Source organism: Pteropus medius, unplaced genomic scaffold (genome assembly GCF_902729225.1).
Source record: "Pteropus medius unplaced genomic scaffold, Ma_sr-lr_union100, whole genome shotgun sequence".
Classification (NCBI taxonomy): Eukaryota; Metazoa; Chordata; class Mammalia; order Chiroptera; family Pteropodidae; genus Pteropus; species Pteropus medius.
Genome location: NW_024349797.1, coordinates 22647962 through 22655854, shown reverse-complemented (window position 1 = coordinate 22655854; position 7893 = coordinate 22647962). Strand labels below are relative to the sequence as shown.

General features: G+C 57.4%; 1 long non-coding RNA gene across 1 annotated transcript; it reads left to right on the top strand.

Annotated features, from left to right (window-relative positions):
- The first annotated feature begins 685 nt into the window (after window positions 1-685).
- Window positions 686-2999, top strand: LOC120619713 (uncharacterized). The gene is made up of 3 exons (XR_005657639.1): window positions 686-1442; window positions 1753-1817; window positions 1911-2999. It is a non-coding gene; the product is annotated as an uncharacterized LOC120619713 (long non-coding RNA).
- The last annotated feature ends 4894 nt before the right edge of the window (window positions 3000-7893 follow it).

Below are 7893 nucleotides of genomic sequence, written 5' to 3'. Positions count from 1 at the left end.
TGAAACCGGTTTCGTATACCCACTGGCAGCTTGAACTGTGACCTTAGCTGAGCATTATGGTATTACGTGTTCATTCAGACACAGTCTGTCAGGAACCATCTACGTACTGCTTTTCCGCGCCAGGCTCGGAGGACGTACAGGGGGCTGCTGGTGTGTGGCGTTTCCAATAGTTCATTCACTGCTCCGATAGCTCATTCGCTGCTTCCACGCCAGGTGACCTGCCCTCAAGTGACAGAATTCAGGACCATATCACCACCAGGGGAACCTGGTCCCACTGTCCCATCCCTGCCCGTTTCCCAGATGCGCAAACTGAGGCTTAGAGAGAAGTGACTTGCCCCGGAGTCAACAGAGGAGGAACACAAGAGGGACGGGGACGGACACTTGCGGGGGAGAGGGGCGCGCTGGCAGGGAAGGGGTCACGATCTGGCTCTCGAGAGAGGCGTGGGCATTTCCGGTCAGGACTGGAGAGGCAGGGCAGGGGTAACAGGATGCTGGGGTGGGCCGTATTGCAGGGTCCAGACGTGAGGGGAGAAGCGGCAGGACCAGGTTCTGGAGTTGCCAAAAATAATGACCCCATTTGTGGCAAGTTGGCCAGACTGAGCTGCCCACCACCTCATCAACTGGCCACACGGGCAGAGTCCTGACAGACAGGTGACCCTTGACTCAGTCCAGATGGAAAGAAACTGTCAGTTCCTAAGCCAGCCAGGGATGTTGTACCTGCTCGGCCACCGCCCCCCCCCCATTGTTTCTGAGCCACCTCTCCCCACCTTGGGGTATGTGGGGGTCAACAGTCCCTCTGGGCACCTGCCCCCCCCACCCTGCTTTATAGCCGCCAGCCCGAGGTCCCAGGAGAACCCGAGGGAGACTGAGGAGAGGAGCCTACTGGACACACCACTCCTAACTCCCCATCTTAAGACTCCGATGACTCAAGGTTTGCGTTTTTACCCTCCAGTCTTTCTTCGTGTGGGGCTTTAGCAGTGAAACACATATTTTTATTTCAAAAAGTTGCCTCTTTCTGTTCTCTTAGAAGCAGTTTCGTTCCTACTCAGAGAAAGGCTGGGAGCTTTGCCACAAACTTTTCAGGGTGAGACATTAATGGCGGTGGTCTAGACTGGAACTCGCGTCATTGTCTAATTCTCCTGTTCACGGGAAGACATGAAATTCCTAAACCTCCAAGCCACGTCCGGTTCGAGGCCCCGAACACGTCCCGTCGAGTGGCCACCAGGTGGCACCCACGGTTAGTCGCTGTCGCTGCGGGAGGCTTCCAGCCGCGCCTCACAGCGGCAGGTCCTGGCCAGGTCCCTCCCCTTCAACGTGGTTTCATTCTGGCGCCGAGGAGAAAATGCAGACGGGCTCCCGCCGGGGCCTCTGTCAGTGGAGGGAGCACGGCCTCCCCAGCCTCCTGGGTTTTCCCGCCCCCATCACAGCGGTGTGCTCGCGAGGTGAATGGTGTGTCCGCGCTGTCCCAGTGTGGGTGGCAGTGGGTGGCCCCACCTTGTGCCCTGAGCTGCCAGGGACAGGCTCCAGCCACCTGCGACCCTGACCTGAGATAAGCGGCTCTTATTTGTTTTTATTCATCTCTCCGCCGTGTCTGCAGAGCTCACGTGTAGTTCGGTGTTTACTCTTAGAAGTGTTTGGGGTCATTTAGAAGTTTGGTGGTGTCTTTGTGACCAGAAATGTGCCGTAGGAACTTAACTCTTGTCTATGTCAATTAGCCTCTGGTTAACACTGGTGTCATTGTTTTGCTTAAAGTCGCAGTTTCCAAGGACCTATTGACATTTAGCGAGGACTGACTGTACCGAGCTGTTCATTCCCAGGTACATGGCCGCCTGCCATGTGGCGGGTCTTGAGCCAGATTTGGGGGCTAACGAGGTGAGAAGAGCAAATTCTAATTTCAGTCTGGCCCGGAGGGCTAAGAGCTGTGGGGTCGGCATCTGGAGTGAATGTGGCCACTGGCGGTGACTCCAGGTTGCGCTGAGCTTGGGAGACCAGTGTCGACGTGGGAAGAGGTGGAGGTTCCAGGCACATGTGGGGAGCAATCGGAAGTGGACGGAGATGAGTCTGTAGAGATCAGAGCCAGACCATAAAGTCCTCGAGTTGCTGCAACAGTCTTTGCACAGTGAATGACCCAGAGGGTGCTGTGAGGATGCTTCACCCCAGGGCGATGGTCCGCTGGGCCGAGGGGGGCTGGAACAAACCAGGAATCAATGCAGCGGCATGTTCTTGGGGCACCCCCTCCCCACCCCCATCACACGTTCATGGTCCCTTCTTCCTCCCTGTGGATTTTCTCTGCTGTATCCTTAAATTCCAGGCCACCTGGCCAGGACAGCAATGCCTCCTCCTCGGACAGTGGGGGTTGTGGGTGGGGCCTGGGCAACATGTGGGTGTCTGCAGCTGGCGTTCCAGGCCTGAGAGCACCGAGGGCAGGTGTGGAGATGGGGAGGAGTGAGGGGCCCGGGGTAGGGTGATCTGGGCAGCCGGGCCCTGGGGTTTGCTGGAAGAGGGGACTGCTGGCTTGCTGTGCCTGGAGCCTGCGCATTTCTGCACTGGGAACCGTGCAGATGAAACCGGGGCGTAGAACAGATAAATCCAGCGAGAGCCTCCTGCAGATGGCCAGAGGGCCTGGATCAGGGAGGGACCCTGAGCTTGGACTGAAAGGACATTTTAAAGGAAAAATCCACAAGACTTGGCAGTTGACAGAATGTGTGGGGGCTGTGGAATGAGTCAAAGATGACTCAGAAGGTTTGAGGTGAGTTCAAGGGGAAATGATTTTTCTGGAGGTGGAGCTTGAGGCCAGGGCTGCTGGTTCCTTCAGGACCGAAGAGGCTACCTGAACTGGTCTCACTCCTTGTTCGCAGGTTTATAGTATGCACTCCACCCCCGCCGTGTACACTCAAGGGGGGCTGCCTGAGATCCTGCCCGCTGTGTGGGGAGGGGCTCAGTGCACACCTGTCCACAGCCCACTCAGCAGGTACAGAAGACACACTGGCTTCTGCGAGAGAGACCAGGAAGGCTGGTGGGGGCGGGGTGGGAGGGAGCGTGCCACCACGCAGGCACCCCCACGCTGCCTCTCCCGCCAGGCCGGCCTCCTGGCCCCAGTTCCCGCTCTCCCCCACTTCCGGCTCCTGGCCCGAACGGAGCCTGCTATCCGCTCGCAGCCCAGCACCCTGTTTTCTGGACGCCCGTCCACCTAGACGCCCCACAGATGGTTAGGCCCAACACACATGCCTCTGAGCCAGTCACCTGCTGCTCCTGGGTGACCGCAGCCCCACCCACGTAGGGCCTGCGGGCTCCTTGGCCTCACCCAGCCTGTTCTGTCTCTCCTCCTGGTCTCTCCAAGCCTGCCCCCACCCCCAGCGCTGCAGGTGCAGACCCTCCTCTCTCTCACTGGCCCCACCTTCATCCACACAGGTCTGACTGGGGCTCCCGGGAAGGCCTCTGATGCTGCCAATGGGCCTTGGGCCAGGCATCAAGCCTCCTGGCCCAGCGCACCGCAGGATCTGGCACCTGCCGACTGCTTGCTCTGTCTCCACTGGCCACTCCCGCCCATCGGGCTCTGCGTCCCCCAGCCCACTGGTGACACGGAGGGGATATCCCAGCCTCCATTTCTCTTCCCGCCTCGCCTTCTCGCTCCTCCCTGCTGACCCCCCGTTACTCCTCGAGCCCCTGTCCTTGCAGACACTGCTCCCTTCCTGGGCACCCTTCACACACACACACACACACACACCCGCCCCCGCCAGAGGCTGACAGGTCCTCCTCCTCAGGGAAGCCTCTGGGAGACCCAACCTGAGCACCGCCCTCCCAGCACTCACCAGTTTGTAACTGGGACATTTGTGTGGCTTGGCTCCACGTCTGTCTCCACCATGAGGGCAGTGACCCAATTTGTCACACGCTGCATCCCAGGGCCTGTACACAGGCCCTCAGTAACTAGGCATTGAGTCACTGTGCTCATCACACAGGCACCATTTCCTCTATCAAAACGGCCAAACGGTTTTTCCACCACGCTCAGTGCTGATAACTGTGTATGCATGTGCGTGTGTGTGGGGGGGTGTTTGCTGTGCCCGCTTCTGGTGGCAAGCCAATGAGGAAGTGACCAGCCCCATCCTGGACTGCCAGGAGTGGCTGCCCAAGCTGGGCCTTGTCCGATGGGTTAAAACTTTCCAGACAAAGAACAAATTCGGTACCAAAGTGTCTCCAGTTCTATAGTTAGTCGATGGGAAAGCCGGTTTGCTCTGTGGGAATCCACTTTCGGGCCAACTCCAAAACACATATGGCCAGAAACAGGGCCGGACGTGTCGCTCCAGCTTCCTGCACTCCAGAGTTCACGTCCCCTGGGGCTCTGCTCCCAGCCCGCCTGTTCCCTCTGAAGCAGTGAACCCAAACCCAGCAGAGGGACACGAGTGCAGGATGGCATCCTGGTGGTGCGGTGGCTGCCGGCGCAGGTCACCCCCTCTCCCCATTCTCCTTGAGGCCAACCGCACGCCCATCCTCTGAGCGCACTTGCTGCGTGCCGGGCACGAAGGGCTTCCCCCGGGTTAGCTCACGCATCCTGCCGATTCTTCACCACAAACATCCCCACCGCAGAGGCAAGAGGACCGAAGCACAGAGAGAGCGAGTGACTTGCTCAAAGTCACACAGCCAGTGCGGGCAGGGGCAGGGCTCACGGTCCCGCTACACACCTGTGCTTTAACCTACACCGTGCTCCTTCGAGTCAACTGTGCCTCTTTCAAATATGAACCACTGAATTTTCCTCTGTAACTTGATTCGGAACATTTCTCCCAGGTCTTTGCTAAACAATGGCAATTTCTTTAAAACGGCTCGCCAGTGTGTCATTGACGTGCGATAAACTGCACGCTCACAGTACAGTTTAACGCGTTTCGGCAAAGACATACCCCTACGAAACCATCACTGCAAACAAGCCGTGAACAGATTCATCATGCAGCGTCCTCCTGCCCTCCTGAGCCCCGCCGCCCAGAGGCAACCACTGGTCTGCTTTCTGTCACTATAGGTTAGTTTGCATTGTCTAAAATTTAATGTAAATGACTGGCATCTTTTCCTCAGCATAATTAGTTTGTGTATGCAACATTTACCAAGATGGACCATATATTAAGTCTCAATAAATCTGAAAGAATTCAAATCATGCAAAGAATAGTCTCTGACCTCAAAGGAATATTAGAAATCAGTAACCAAAAAATATCTGGAAAACCTCCAAATATTTGGAATCTAACACATTTGTAAATTACCCATGGGTCAAAGCAGAAATCAGAAGGGAAATTAGAAAGTTCAAGAAACATATATAACAGTTACCATGTGTCAGAACCTGTCCTGGGCCATTTCCAAAACCAGAAGTATCTCATTTAAGCCTCACAACCCTATGTGGAAGATATTTTCATGCACATTTTACAGATGCTAAAGGCAAGTAGAGGTGTAGTGACTTGCGTGGGTCACAAAGAGCAATGGCAGAGCTGGGATCTGAATCCAGGATACCTGGATCCAGAGTCTGTGCCTCGTGTCTCAGCTAAATGACACCGAAAGGTTTCCCATGGGGGAGGAAAATGATCAGCTCCCCTTACAGCAAGATCACTTTGAGACGAGTTCAACGAATCATTCAGAGCTACATCTGCCAGACTGGAAGATGTACTAGAAATTCAGAATTGAGGTGGCCGGGGAGAAAAGGAAGTGAGCGGGGAGCAGAAACGCAGGGCTTGGAGGGCGGGGTGACCGGGATGAGCACAGTGGTTCACCAGGGGAGGGGGGCCTCAGTTCTGAGAGCCTTTTTATATCAGGGATCCCCAGGCTTGGAAGGAAGGCAAGGTGGGGGTGGGGAGGGACCCAAAGGAAGGATGTGAGCCGAAGGTCCGCTTGGACTATTAGAAGGGAAAGCGAGGGAGTGGTGGTCCCGCACAGCCCCGGGGGGATGCATCACAGAGCCAGTTTAAAAAGGAATGACAGGGTGCACCGATGGGAACCGAACACAAATGGGTAAGTACCCTGCGGGGCCTAGGGGCTGTCTTTCCCGAGTGATGCCATGTCACTGAGGGTCTGGGGAGTGTGTGGAGGAGACCGACAGGGTCAGTCAGACCTGTGTCCTCTAAGCTCCCCCACCTCTGTGGTGGACACACGTGTGCAGATGGAGGCAGGCAGGTGGCTACCGAGGTCTTCCAGGTGAGCTGAAGGTTGTGTGGACGGACAGGGGTGAGAGTCTGGGGGGCAAGAATGGAGAGCAGTAGATGGAGTCGAGGTATCTGGGAAGCAGAAACGGCCGGGCTAACGCCAGAACCCCTGTAGCGACGCTTGGGGTTCTTCTGGAAGGCGGTGGCACCTGGAAGGCAGCTGGCCAGGCAGGTGGGGCGTCCAGGCCTGGAGGTGTCCTGGCCCCAGCTTCTCAGTGAGTCGCCTGCACACAGTACTGCTCCAGGAGCTCCCGCCACAGGCCAGGCAGAGGGGGACGAGTCCGCAGAGGAGACAGGGCGCTGCAGCAGGCGGAGGGGAAGCCACAGCACGCTGTGGCGGAACGGAGGCGGCTTTCAAGGGTGGTGGGCAGCGCGGAATGTTCCCCGCAGGTCGGAAAGGACAGGAAACGTCGTTGGGTTTGCTAACGGAAGCAGGCAGGGGAGAGCTGGAGGTCAGGAGGACCAGGGAGGAGGGCGGGCAATAAAATTAGGACTTGCTGGGAAACAGTGGTTCCCGGGCGGCCTTGGGGCAAGTTCTCCGGAGGGGAGGGGCGGGGGAGTAGCCGGGAACCAAGAATGTCACTAAGGTTGTGAACGGGCCACTGCATTAGTGGGGCAAAGGAGTGGGCCAGGCCTCCAAGTCAGGGGGCATAGGCAGCTGGTGGGCTACAGGTGGAGGGGGGGGCGCCCGCCGCCAGCGCCTGAACGGAGACCTTGCACTGCTGGCAGTGGCGACGGGGAACTGGCCACAAGAACTGCCTTCCCCCTTCCTCCCCCTCCGCCGGCCCCAGCCCAGGCCGCAGGGGAAACCCGGCTGCGAGCATCCGGACACAGCCGGGGTCAGACAAAGATCTGCAATGTGCCCCGCGAATGCCAAACCGCCCCCACCACCCTTACCACGTGGGCGCCAGTTACTATCTTATTTTTCCCGTTTTAACGCGACTCAGGACACCCCGCGAGGATTTCACACCCTAATGAGTCTCAAGCCCGAGCTTGAAAACCGTTTCTGAAAAAGCTGGGTTTCCCTGGAGATAAAGCGGGGCGAAGAGCGGGGCGGGGAGGGAGGATTGTCAGGTTTGTTTACATCGCAGAGCTTCCAGATTGTTCCCGAAGGCCCAAGGCGTGGGGGGCCCGGGGACAGCAGTGGGCGGAGCTAGAGACAAAGGAGCCGGGAGTGGGGGCGGGTGACAGTAGAGTCATGGGTGAGGCAGGGGCCCCCACCTGTGAGATGCCCCCGTTTCTGAGCTGGCCAGGCCTAAGGCTCCCTCCCCCTCCAGGAGTCTTAAACCTCACCTGGCACTTTGGAAAGACTGGGAATTCCAACTTAGAAAGTGGCTTTTGGCACAAGTTAACCACATCGGCCGTGAATTAAATACTTTATATGGATACCTGAAATTATGTGAAATAAGTAAAAAAAGAAGAGCTATACGAAATCATACCGGGGGCAGCTGGAAGACGCATTTGTTCACCCAATGCCGGAATTTTGGAATAAGGGGCCCTCAGAGTGTGAAGGTTGGGGGTCTTAGGGAAACCAAAGGAAGGTAGGCCTCCCCAAGGGGGTGCGCGTGGGTTTGGAGAATTCGGGCCCCTGTGCACTGAGGGGAGTTGGGCCAGGACCAGCCCCGAAGTCCGGGCAGTGGCCTGCGTTTGGGGATCCCCTGCGAGTGCTCCTGCTCCCTGTCCCACCTGTGGCTGCCCGAAGCCCCATGAGGCCGGAGGT